Below are 14798 nucleotides of genomic sequence, written 5' to 3'. Positions count from 1 at the left end.
TACTACAGAACAGGATGTGACAAAAGCCGCGCTCATTCAATTGACAAATTTTAGCCAATAGGAAAGCTGGATTTGTTCCATAGACACCAAACTGACATAGATTTTTTTTTTAGTTTCGTGATAATAAAGCTTGCCATGCACTACTTACAGGCTTATCCTTACTACCAACCTAACAAAGTTACTGGACATTTCAGCTACCTGTCAACAGATGGCGCCTTTCTTGAATTTAAATGTAACATATATTCGTTACATCTTTGGACTTTGGTTGATGCTGTGTTAGATGGCGCTAATATTAATATTTAACATAATTTTAATTATAAAGTAAAGCATATATATCTATTGTCAAAACTAGGAGGTTCTAAAAGCAACTCTGTGTCGAGAGCTGGCAGTCGTACCTAACTTGACAAATTATTTGTTATTCCGTATCATAGAGGAATAAGTAAGGGAAGAGTTGTAACTCCATACATCAGTAAATGCGAGTTATTTGTAGTGACATCTATCGGCATTCACTCGTCAATCACGCGCCAACTAGCGTAAATTATCAGTACTACTACTTGTCAATAGATGTCACGACGAACAAAAAGTCTATTGCTCAACAATTTTTAGCTAATATTACAATAGTATTAATCAGTACTTTGCTTTCAATTACTTCACCTTATAATATAAGGTATAAACTGTTTTAATATTACATTTTTGGCAGACGCAACACTGTCGGCACCTAGTGTCGAGTAGCAGTACTGATAATTTAAGCTAGTTGGCGCGTGATTGACGAGTGAATGACGATAGATGTCACTACAAATAACTCGCATTTACTGATGTATGGAGTTACAACTCTTCCCTTACTTATTCCTCTATGTTCCGTATGTAAGTATATGGACAAAAACTAAAGTGGACACAAAATTGCACAGAGTATGTGAATCACTTGAATTTTCATATCCTTATTTGCTGAATGTGTAAATAGGTTCGACTGTAGGTACCGAAAAGGCTGGAATTTTGCATCTTATAAGTACATCCATACTAATATTATAAATGGGAAAGTGTGTATTTGTTTGTCCGTGTTTCACGGCAAAACGTAGCGACGAATTGACGTGATTATTTAAGTGGAGATAGTTGAAGGGATGGAGAGTGACATAGGCTACTTTTTGTCTCTTTCTAACGCGAGCGAAGCTGCGGGCAAAAGCTAGTACTTACAGTATAAAATGTACATAGTATACCTACATGTTTAAGTAACTGTGTAATTTGTGCAGGTTAGTTTTATTAACCTATGTTTTTGCAATTAGGATAAATCCGAATAGGTACCTAATACTTGGTCAATTTATAAAAAATAAATATTGATGGCACAGGCGCGCGATTCAGCGTTACCTGACCGATTATCTCTGTATCAAGATTACTTTACATCGACTCGGCAAATAATTATGTTAAATGTTACTATACTGTATCGTATCGGAATTTATGGATGATGTTTTGTGATAACCCTGTTTTTACCTAGTCTAGCCATAAGTTCTGTTACAAATGAAAATAAACATATTTTTAAAATAATGTAATTTATTTACCACAAGTATTTAAATGTTTATTTGTAGGTAAGTTAATAAGGTTTCTAAACAATATATTTTTTATTCAAAATGCCCGCCTTTAGCTATAATACATGCCCTCAAACGATCCGGCCACTCGTCTATAGATTTACGCACTGTCTCCATTGGAAAATTTGCCACTGCTACCTTCAAAGATTTTTTTAGAGAATCGAATTGGTATGGCGTTTAGAGCAGACCATGTCCTCTAACACTGACCACAATTTATAGTCCAGGGGATTTAAGTCGGGACTAGAAGAGGGCCAATCATCTGCCTTGATGAAGTCCGGAACATTCATTTGCAGCCAAATCTGGGTGGTGCGAGCTTTATGACCCGGGGCTGAGTCCTGTTGAAAGGTCCAGTGCACATTTTTAAACATTGTATCGTTGAGTGGTTTAACTACTGTTTCTAAAACCGTATCCTGATACACATTAGCTGAAATTTTTACTCCTTTTTCGCAAAAATGGATCTCAGAGACGCCTTGATACGACACACCCCACCAAACCGGTTGTCTATTGTTTGCCCGACAGTCATTTAACATAATATTCATTTGCCCGAATCTAACTTGCCTGAATTTCATTTGCCCGAATGATTTGTTTACCATAAAAATCATATGACATACTCGTTGTTTATCCGAATATTACCTTCCATAATCATACAATGCCATACTATTTGTTAGCCATATTATTAAGTGCAATAATATGATTTCATAGAATATTCAAACGCCATAAGCAATTATTGCCATATTAATTGTTGCCCATATTATTACCTAACCTAACCTACTTTCTGATAGCAGTTTCATTTTCCAGGGGTCACAGTTCTAAGCTAACCTAACCTACTTTCTGATAGCAGTTTCATTTTCCAGGGGTCGCAGTTCTAACCTAACCTAACCTACTGTCTGATAGTATTTTCATTTTCCGGGGGGTCACAGTTCTAACCTAACCTAACCTACTTTTCAAGCAGTTTCCTTTTCCAGAGGTTCACAGTTCTAACCTAACCTAACCTACTTTCTGATAGCAGTTTCATTTTCCAGGGGGTCAGTTCTAACCTAACCTAACTTACTTTCTGATACCAGTTTCATTCTCTAGTCCTTCTAGTACCTATTATAGTAGTTTTCGATTCTGCCAAAGTACATTATGGAAATTGACTTTTCTGGACGCTAATTTGTATGACAAATGATGGTATGGAATGTGGTAATTACGGATTTCGATGATTCTGACAAATGACATTATGGAAACTGACTTTATGGGAAACAAAGTTTCTGGCACTAGATTAATATAGTAAACAATGATTATGGCATAAGATGTTATGAGAAACAAAATTATGATTGTTGAATAGGATGGCAAATAAAATTATGGCAAATGAAATTCTGGCAAATGGGGGTATCCCCACCAAACCATGACGTAAGCTGGATGATGACCTCGCTAAACCCTTCCAACTATCTCTTTAGCTTCTCGAGAGTTGTGTGCGTATACTTGAGACTATACGCCATACCAATATCGATTCTCTAAAAAAATCTTTGAAGGTAGCAGCATCGAGGAATAAGTAAGGGAAGAGTTGTAACTCCATACATCAGTAAATGCGAGTTATTTGTAGTGACATCTATCGGCATTCACTCGTCAATCACGCGCCAACTAGCGTAAATTATCAGTACTACTACTTGTCAATAGATGTCACGACGAACAAAAAGTCTATTGCTCAACAATTTTTAGCTAATATTACAATAGTATTAATCAGTACTTTGCTTTCAATTACTTCACCTTATAATATAAGGTATAAACTGTTTTAATATTACATTTTTGGCAGACGCAACACTGTCGGCACCTAGTGTCGAGTAGCAGTACTGATAATTTAAGCTAGTTGGCGCGTGATTGACGAGTGAATGACGATAGATGTCACTACAAATAACTCGCATTTACTGATGTATGGAGTTACAACTCTTCCCTTACTTATTCCTCTATGGTAGCAGTGGCAAATTTTCCAATGGAGACAGTGCGTAAATCTATAGACGAGTGGCCGGATCTTTTGAGGGCATGTATTAAAGCTAAAGGCGGGCATTTTGAATAAAAAATATATTGTTTAGAAACCTTATTAACTTACCTACAAATAAACATTTACTTTTGGTAAATAAATTACATTATTTTAAAAATATGTTTATTTTCATTTGTAACAGAACTTATAGCTAGACTAGGTAGTTACTTATGTTTAAAGTTTCCATTATTATTATAAACAGTTATTGCATTTGTGTTATACCTACTTAAGTAAGAAATTAAATTTTGCAATACCCTACTAGGGTCCATGTTACCATTTAATGTAAAATTTCATGTGTACTTGGAAACAAATAAATATCTCTCTCTATTATATTTAGATTCGTTCACAATGTCACCAGCCTACCACATAGGTAAATAATATGGCCTTTTATGGCATTCTATACAAAATTTTAATATGTATTATAAGTACGTACCTTACCTACATACTAGACTCAGCCGTATTGATGAAACAATGCTTATATGGTTTCATAGTTTTCTTATACTTGGGGCCATTGAGATGATACCCATGTTGGTAGAATTAGGTTTTTAATAGCACCTTGGTAGGAAACAAACATATGCCCCGCCTGATGGTAATCAGTCGCCGCCGTGGCCCTTGGCCTATTTTTTTTTTTTTTTTTATAAATGGGCTTACTCTTGACCACAGACTAGCCAAAGGCAAAGACGTGGCCTACGATGGAGTGAGCTCGCCCAGAAGATGCATATGGCTATGGGAGATAAAGATTTTCAGATTAAGTAAAGTTACTACTAGGTATGTCAATCGCTGTTGAACTGAACGTCGTTAACGCTCGTTGATTGACTAAACACCACTCTCACACAATAATCGAGAAATATCGGCGATACTCTACGGAGTGTAAAGGATTGGATAGGCCGTGTCAAGTAATGTTGTAATTTTTTCTAGCCTCCTAATATCTTCTACACTTCATCCCACAGAACTCAATTTAGATAGAAGAAACAAATTCATATATTTGTATAGGGGCCGAGCGTGTCAAATTTTGTACTGAAGTTGATTCTTGCCTGTAATTTTAAATATGTCTCAGGCTCTTGATTGTTCATAATTTTTGTGTTGTTGCAATTGAATATCACGTAACGAGGCATTTTTTATGTTTTGGTTGACTTCAACTTACAAAAATTGACGGCCGAAAGCTGCAAGCTGCGAGTAAAGACGGACAGCTCAGTGGATTTCACTGAGTTCATTTGATACGCTAAGTAGATACGTTTGCTTGATCTATGGTATATATGACATCTGTGCTTCATCCAATGAGCCAGTGGTCTGTATACAGATCGTATTAACGTCGCCATCTCGACAAATATTGAGTGTTTGCTTTGCCACCCTAATTCGGCCACGTGACGCATTATCCCATTATTTTCGTATTTCGATTTCGCCAGAAAACTAATAGGGATTTAGTTACGTGGGACATTTGAGGGGGACACGCTCGAGTTGGTTTTGAACTTTGACACCTTATTCTTTCCATTCCATCTCTGTTTACGTTTAGTGCATTGGAACCTACCAATAAGCATTAAAGAAGAAAAAAATTACAGCTCATTCAACAAGAAACTTACGAAATAAGTACTTAATAGAGAATAGCTCTTATAACATGAAATAATACTTTGAAAACTTAAATATATTACAACATTATAATGATCACTTACTATTACTTTTAATTTAGTAATTACTTTTAATTTAGTTTTTTTGCACCTCCTAATTAGTTAAAGTTATAATAATAATAATAATAATAAAAAAAAAACCGCTGACACTGACGGACGTGTCTTTGGATAAATTTTCACAATTTTATTTATTTTTATAGTATTTTTATCGCCGTTCTTGGTGTTTTTGTGGTTCAGTTTTTGTGTATTTCTTACGCTACATTAAATCATGTACAACAATGAACATGCAACGGTACAATTATCAAAATACACGGATATCAGCATGAACTGTCAAACGGCGATAAGTGCATTGTGAAATTTGTGAAAATGATAACAAGGTCACGCACCAAAGCGGCACAAAGAAACGCACGCCCACCATCCCCGCCCGCCTCGTCCAGCTCCCCGTCCGCATCCTCGTCGGGCGACGAGTTCGCCACGGCGCCCGACACCGACGGGTCCAGCGACGAGAGCGGGCCGCCGCCGCCGCCGCCGCCACCACCTGCGCGACGAGGGCGGCCACCGCTGCCGGCACGCTTGGGGCCTGCGGGACATCCTGCCCCGCCCACGGCTCCCGCTGCCGGTGGTGTAGTGCGTCGCATGACATGGACTCGAGAAATAAACGAGAATGTCATGCGCGCCTATTACGGGGCCACAGAGGGGGGAACCCGGCTATCCGCGTACCGTTCGAGAATGCTGCCTCTGTTTCAGGCACTCGAGCCATCCACCACCGTATCGGAGCAGCGGCTATCGGATCAGGTGCGTGTCATTCAGCGGTCAAAGCGGTTGGATGACGCCACACTTGATCGGCTCCGCCAGGAGGCTCTCGCTACTCGCGCGGACCCTGCCTCGGGGCGGGATTTGCCCGCCATGTCGCCGGACCCGGTGCCCGAACCCGACCTGGCACCGGAGGCGCCGCGGGTTGATTCCGGTAACGACGGCGGGGACTTCGCGAGTCAGAGCGAGAGTGAGCCTGCCAATGAGCAACTGAGGAGGTCTTTGGAAGAGGCGATTACGCAGTATCGCTCCACAAGCAATCCTAGGCCACGATTACCACGTCTGCCTATGAATAGACGCAATCTAGCGCTAATAGGAGCCTTAAATGCTTTACTAGATCCATATATGCGGACTAGTAAAGATCTAGATGATACACACTCGATCATGTACTGCGGGGCCATCGCGGCGTGCCGTGTTGCTCGAGTCAAGTTTCCGGACGCTGACCGTGCAACTAGGACCGCCGAAGGTGTCCCTGCATGGCAAGTACGGATCGAGCGTCGTATCAACTCGTTTAGGACTCTCATTGCAAAGCTGATCTGCTTCAGAGGGGGTAATAATCGCCCCCGAGTAATGCGCTTTGTGAACCAGGCGTTCGCGGGGACGGACATCAGGCCCCGCGACTATTTGGCCAATGTCACAGAGCGCATCGACTTCCTGAAGCAGAAAGTCTATGCATGGGCAAGCCGTATTCGCCGCTACAGAAAGCGTGTGGACCGATTCCAGCAGAATCGTCTTTTTCAAAGCGACCAAAGGAAAGTATACCGAAGATGGGAGGAAACCGACCCTCGTGTGTCTGACGTGCGGCTGCCGGATGCTACTGCCATGTCTGATTTCTGGCGTACCATCTGGTCGGTGCCCGTCGAACACACGGAGGGTGAGTGGATGACCGTAGTCGAACGCGAGTGCGAGAGCATCGAGCCTATGGGGGCTATCACCATCAGCCCCGACGACGTAAGTTGTGCTACCCGTACGGCCCAGAACTGGAAAAGTCCTGGACCGGACGGATTGCACAACTTCTGGCTAAAATGGTTTCGATGCTCGCACTCGCATTTGGCAACGCAATTTCAACAAGCCCTCGATCTTGGTTCTCTCCCACCTTCCCTAACAACTGGTGTTACTTTCCTGCTCTATAAGTCCGGTAGTACCACGGAAGCAAAAAACTACAGACCCATCACGTGCTTGCCTACACTTTACAAGCTCCTTACATCCATTTTGAGAGCAAAAATTAACGCGCATATTGTCGCTAACAACATTCTGGCTCCCGCTCAAAATGGATGTAGGGTTGGGTCCCGTGGTACTAAAGAGCTCCTCCTCATAGACATGACCATCTGCCAACAAGTTCGGCGGAACAAGGGGGCCATTTCGGCCGCTTGGATTGACTATAAGAAGGCCTATGATTCGGTGCCTCATTCATGGCTGAGAAGGGTATTGGAGCTGTATAAACTTGATGCAGCTTTAATATCCTTCCTGGCTGCATGTATGAGGCAGTGGACCACAGTCCTTCGTCAACCAGGAGGCAGGGATGGCCCCCCTGGCCCGCAGGACTTCATAAGGATTGAGCGAGGAATATTCCAGGGTGACAGTTTGAGTCCATTATGGTTCTGCCTAGCTCTGAATCCCCTCAGCACGCTGCTGAAGGATTCTGGGCTAGGTTGCCGGCTTCGGAGAGAGGGTGAAGTCATCTCTCACCTTCTGTACATGGACGATCTCAAACTATTTGCACCGAACACCCAAGACCTGATGGTGCTATTGAAAACCACAGAAGTTTTCAGTACCGCCATCAGAATGGAGTTTGGTGTCGATAAGTGTGCGGTCATGCATGTGCAGCGGGGGAGGTTGTAAATTCAGAAAATTTACAACTTTCTGAGACGATGTCGTTCAGATCTATCTCTGAATCAGAAACCTATAAGTACCTTGGTATGTCACAGTCGTTGGGTATTGAGGATGTTGGCATTAGACGGTCGGTGAAGGAGCGCTTTTTCAGTCGGCTGACAAAAGTCCTTAACAGTCTTTTGTCAGGAGGCAACAAAGTGCGCGCCTTTAACGCCTGGGTAATGCCTCTACTCATATACTCCTTTGGCATACTACGGTGGACCCAGACTGAGCTGGACGCCCTGGATCGGAGGGTCCGCTCACTGCTTACCACACACCGTATGTTACACCCGCGCTCGTCTGTATGAGATTGTACATCCCACGGAAGTGCGGAGGTCGAGGCTTCCTAAACGCCAAAGATCTCCACAACCGTGAGGTGTACAATCTCAGGAATTACTTCCTTAACAACGAGTGCGGGATGCATCGTGATGTGGTGGCAGTGGACGGAAACCTCACGCCGCTCTCCTTGGCGAAACAGAACTGGCGCAAACCTGTGGTACTAAGTACTGCGGACCGCAAGGCGGTATGGGAGAGCAAGCAGCTACACGGGCGGTTCTACAAGGCCCTCACGGGACCCGATGTAGATCTGCTCGCATCGGTGAACTGGTTACGATTCGGGGACCTCTTCGGAGAAACCGAGGGTTTTGCCTGTGCAATTGCGGACGAAGTTATGATGACGAACAACTACCGGAAATATATCCTGAAGGACGGTACGGTCGACATTTGTCGGGCATGCCGCCGTCCCGGAGAGTCACTCAGGCATATTATTTCCGGTTGTTCTCATCTTGCTAACGGCGAGTACTTGCACAGACATAATCTCGTAGCCAGGATTATTCACCAGCAACTTGCTCTTCAATACGGCCTTGTGGACCGCGAAGTACCGTACTACAAGTACTTACCTGCGCCAGTTCTCGAAAATGGTCGTGCCACGCTCTATTGGGATCGATCTATTATCACTGACAGGACTATTGTAGCCAATAAGCCTGACATTGTGATAATAGATCGACTGCAACGCCGGGCAGTGCTCGTTGACATCACCATCCCCCATGATGAGAATCTCGTGAAAGCCGAGAAGGACAAGTCCAGTAAGTACCTAGACTTGGCTCACGAGATAACCGCCATGTGGGATGTTGAATCAACGATCATTGTTCCGATAGTCGTTTCAGCGAACGGTCTCATAGCGAAGAGTCTCGACCAACATCTTAAGAGACTCTCGCTAGGTGGCTGGATCAAGGGCCAGATGCAGAAGGCGGTGATCTTGGACACAGCGCGGATAGTTCGACGGTTCCTCTCTCTGCAGCCCTAACCACCGGCAGCTTGGGCCCTGCCCCGCTGCTGGCGGCACCCTAGGTTAGGTTTTTTATAATGTGTTTATATGTGTTTTATATTGTTTTGTAAGTGGTTTTGTATTTTACTTTTATATTCATATTATAAACAGCCTAGCCTAAGATTTGAAAGAAATAAAGAGAATAATAATAATAATTCATTTATTTCAGATTAATAATCCATAATACAAAACAAACAAATAACAAAATAATTGAGACATTTACACAGATTAATAATCCATAATACACTTAAACAAACAAATTAACAAAATAATTGAGACATGACACACAAAATATCAAAATAATAATACACAAAATTAAACACTAATTACATCGATAAATAAATAAGTAATCTAACAAACAAAATAAAATATCACAAACCGTCAGTTAGACGTCCTATGCAGCCTATCCCAGTGAAGCTGGAAAGGACCGTCCAGGCGCTCTGCCACCGTCTGAAGGAGGCTGTTCGGGCTGCCGCGCAGGCGCCTCACCAAGGACGCAACGCGCTTGCGCATTATGGCATGAAAGCCGTCCGTACGTCTCTCGCAAAACATCCCTGATGCACTGCAATGACGCGGCAGCCCCAACAGCATCCTAAGACTATTATTATATTGGACGCGTAGGGCGCTAAGAGCTCTCTGTGTATAGTTAATCCATAGGCTGCAAGTGTAAAATGATTGACAGAACGCCTTAAAAAGGGTAACCTTAGCTTCTTTAGTACACCTTGCAAACCTACGAATCAACATATTACTCCTTACTGCAAGCGCCCTACGCTCCCTTTCCACATCTTTATCGTCGCTCAGACTCTCCGTGACCCAGTGTCCCAGGTATTTAAACTGAGCATCTTGTTGAGAGCGCTGATCGAAGGGGCCAGTAGCACCATGTCGTCTGCATAACTAATGTTATTCACAAAAGTGCCATCCACAGAGCATCCTACCATGGTACCACTAAGCTCCCTAATCAACCCATCAACGTACAGGCTAAAGAGCCTGGGCGACGACAAGCCTCCCTGTCTGACACCGCATTCCAGCCTGTATGAGACTGACAGCGAATTAGCCCACCTGACAACATTTCTCTGATAGCTGTACCAATATTTAAATAATTCAATCAACTCACCGGGTAAGCGCGTATCATTATATAGTTTCTGCCAAAGTTTGTCGTAGCATACCAAATCGAAGGCTTTGGACAGATCAAGGAAACATGCATATACAGGTGTTTCCCTGTCTGTGTAGTACCGCACAGTGTGTTTCAGACAGAGAACTGCTGTCTCTGTAGATAGACCGGCTCTAAATCCAAATTGTGCATCATGCAGCATCAAATGCCTTTCCAGTTCCCTGTCTAAAACACCGTCCAGCACTTTCGACACAATGGTAGCCAAAGAAATGGGTCTATAATTGTTTATGCTAGCGACATCTCCCGTTCGATTCTTGACTATTGGCACCACCACGGTTTTCATCATGTCGTCAGGTAGGTATGCATGGCTCAAGCAGACGGTGAAAAGCATGGCTAGCACTCTGGACATATGCGCTCCGGCATTCTGCAAGTGCTCAATACTAAGAGAATCATGTCCCGGAGACTTACCGCGCCGCATGCCTTTCACAATTGCTGCTACATCGTCCGCTGTGACTCTCACACGAAGGCCTTCCGTTGCCCGCGTCACGTGAGGCTCCTCAACGCCAGTACCTGTTTCTGACCGAACCTGAAAGCGGTTTCTAAAAAGCTCGGCAACCTGAAAGGGGTCACTAACACCCTCGACACTCACCGGGAGAGCAGCCCTGGGATTCAGCTTACTAGTCTGTTTCCAGAAACTAGGAAAGTCCTTGTTAAAGTGATGGGTTGCTATAATATCCATTTTTATTTGTTCAGCATTACTTTGGCACCACTTGAGCTTCCGCTTAAAGACTTTCCTAGCTTCAACCATTGCGTTATACATGGCACCAGCCCTAGGTCTACCACAGGCAACCCAATTTTGGAATGCCAGTCTCGCCTCTCCATGAGACTGTCGAACGTGTCTATTCCATCCTACGACTGGCTTTTTCCGCCTAGAAACCGCTTTATGGGAACTGAAAATTGCTGCGTCTCTCAAAGTATTTACTATATTGTAATACAACCTGTCAATTATTAGTCTATGGTTTAAAGTAGTGCAAATTACATCTGTACAATTTATAAGATCATTCGGAAAATCAATTAACTTGAGCCTATCATTACAATAATTATTAAATAATGTCACCTGATCAGGTGTTCTAGTCCCCCACAAAACATTATGAATACCATTTTTCCACTACCCAAAGGTTGCCTGGAAGAGATCGCTCTTTAGCGATAAGGCCGCCTGTTGTTTACCTCTGTAATAAAATTTATTGTAATGTGTGTGTTCCTATGTACATTTCTGAGGTTGTGCAATAAAGTGGATTTGTATTGTATGATCTCTTAGCAATAAGCAAACGTGTACCTATTCCTATTATATTAAGAATTTTAATTATTAAGAATTATATTTGCAGTGCCCTTACAGAGTTCATAGCAGTGATATACTGAAATGTACCAACTTATGTACCTATGAAAGCAAATAAGTTTTTTTGCAAAAAAATAATTTTTGGAACAAGCTTTTATCGCCAACTGTCTTTCAACAGTCATCTGCTGCTTTCCGAGGCGTTTCTAAAAACCTCTTACTTGATGGGGATATAGCGTTTCATAATAGACTTCCTATGACCACCTTTTTGCTCCATCATCAGATCAGCTCCATGATACCATAATATTGCATTGTCACGTGATTTACATATGTGTGCTAAATTTCAGATCAATCAGAAACCGGGAAGTGGGTCAAATTTAGATTCTACGTTTTGACCCAAACTAACATACTTAGGTACTAACAAGGCAAGTTAAACAAAAGCTTGTAATATAATAAAACAACATTTTACTCAGAATAAAAGCTATTTTATTTAATAATATCTTCCAGAGTACATTTGATGGCAAACATGGTCGATTCTTGAGGATTTCAGACTTCATATGCCAAGATATCGCGACCGGCATGCTTCATAGGGTTGTCTCTGCCTGAAAAAATAATGGAATGCTTAAGATTTTTATTGATATTTTTAGGCATTTTAGTCTAATGGCAAGTGCGGATCCAGCTTTATTGGCAGGAATAAATAAATAAATATTAAAATATGACTATAGCCGATAGTCCACTATCATATTATGTTTATCATAGATACATGACGGCGTCATCCATATATTACGTCACAGTGTAAGGGGTGGGGGGTCATACTAAATGTGACAATCCCTGTTAAAGGGATACAAAAAAGCGTGACATAGGAGGGGGGAGGGGTCCAAAACCTGAAATTTGGTGTGACGTAATATGTGGATGATCCCTGATCATAAGGCAACATGCCATCCTTTTTCACACGCTATTTCATCGGTCATATTTCTATACTTAATAAACATAATATGATAGTGGACTATCCGCCTTAGGCCGTTTTCACATTATTCGATCCGATATCAGATGTCGGACCGATATCCTACACATTTCAGCCGCCATCTTTGATTTTTGTCTTTGAATTCCTTCCGACATCCAATATCGGATCGGATAGTGTGAAAATACATTTACACAGATTAACTAAGTCCCACGGTCTAGAAGGCTTGTGTTGTAACTCAGACAACGGTATATTGCACAGATGTCATATATAGTTATATACCATAGATCAAGCGAACGTATCTACTTAGCGTGTCAAATGAATTCAGTGAAATCCACTGAGTTGTCCGTCTTTACTCGCAGCTTGCAGCTTTCGGGCGTCAATTTTTGTAAGTTGAAGTCAACCAAAACATAAAAAATGCCTCGTTACGTGATATTCAATTGCAACAACATAAAAATTATGAACAATCAAGAGCCTGAGACATATTTAAAATTACAGGCAAGAATCAACTTCAGTACAAAATTTGACACGCTCGGCCCCTATACAAATATATGAATTTGTTTCTTCTATCTAAATTAAGTTCTGTGGTATATTGTGACGTTGACTGTGAGGTAAGCTGTGCCGAATCTTAAAAAAAACTGTGTGGAATTTAACTGCCAACCCTACGAATTGAGACCAACAAAACATATGTATAAATGCAATAATATTTATTTCTGTGGCGCACTTTAAATGCCAGCGTCTCACTCTAAACTCTAAACCTTTTGCCATAAAGACGGTTTAGTATAAAAATTGTGATTTAAGTGAGTTGTATCAATTCACAAGTCAATGTAGGATCATGGATTTCAATAATATTTGAAGCGAATGCTCCTCTCGATGTCACAGTCTTTGTTTTCAGAGCGATATTGGTTTTGCAAAACTAATAAAAGATGCATTTCAATATCTCTACAACTGAGAATAAACTATTGTTTATGTCTAGAACTCGACTTCTAGTTTACCTTAAAACCATCCAGTTAAGATACCCACTTACATAAATACAGATTTAAGTGTGGGTCAAATTCGTCATTCGGTAGTATTTATATAGACGCTTAAGAATCAATATTGTCTAACATTAGACTTACGTGTTTACTAAAATCTCTTTATTTACATGAACATAATTATATAAAGTTAAAAATATTTTATTAACCAAGAGAATTTGTTTAAAATAAACAGAACAACTTGTTCGCACTGGGACCCCATGTTACTTGATGTTACTTACAGTGGCGGCTGGTGGAAATTTCTGCTAGGCAACACTGAGCACAAAAGAAACCTACTTTAACATTAGGTACTTTACTAGTAATCAATTTTAGGCAAGCCGGTGGGAATCGGTTACTTAGACAATATTGATTCTTAAGCGTCGATATATAGGTATGTGTAAATCAATACAATCAATCAATATCATTTATTTCACATATAAGCTTAGGTACCTACAGTGTAATACAAGCAAAACACTTAAAGTGTGACAAAATTATGTTCTCCTTATAAGACGAACACTACACGCTCGGTATTATTTTTTAGAATCCCTCGTCAGTCGTCAGTGTCGTCACATTCAAGATTCTCTTATCGCTTTCTTAGCCCTTAGCTTTCTTAGTAATTATTCAAAGCACAGCCTTTAATAATTATGTCAGGTTACTCACATGTGAGACTATGATACTATAGATTTGTATACGAATATTATGAATGCAGGCTTTCTTTGAGCACTCAACCTATGTCCCCTGTCCAGTCTCCAGCGCACTAGGTCCAGCACACAAAGAGTAATTTATACACAAAAGGAAACAAAACTTTAAACACTACCTACACATTCACAGGTACAAAAGAACAAAAAGACAAAAAACGTTTTTATTTTATACGGAGTTCATATAAAGTTAGTACTTTTTATTCCGCGAGGAGAGTTAGCGAAACAAAGGAACTACGTTCGTTGTCTTGACCTACCGCCTTTTGCAGTCGCCTTTTGCCGCCCACTGTGAAGTAAAATATATTTTCCCCTCACTAGCTCGGAAACACGTATTTTGTCCTTTAATAGGTACCAGCGGGTAAAAACTCATTTTATCCACTAGTGGGTAAAGTAATTTGACCTTGAATAAAGTCAAATTAACTGCTTTAAAATTGATAAAAGTAGG

The sequence above is a fragment of the Leguminivora glycinivorella genome, chromosome 12 (assembly GCF_023078275.1).
Source record: "Leguminivora glycinivorella isolate SPB_JAAS2020 chromosome 12, LegGlyc_1.1, whole genome shotgun sequence".
Lineage (NCBI taxonomy): Eukaryota > Metazoa > Arthropoda > Insecta > Lepidoptera > Tortricidae > Leguminivora > Leguminivora glycinivorella.
The sequence above is the reverse complement of the archived record's forward strand: the minus strand, read 5'-3'. Positions refer to the sequence as shown.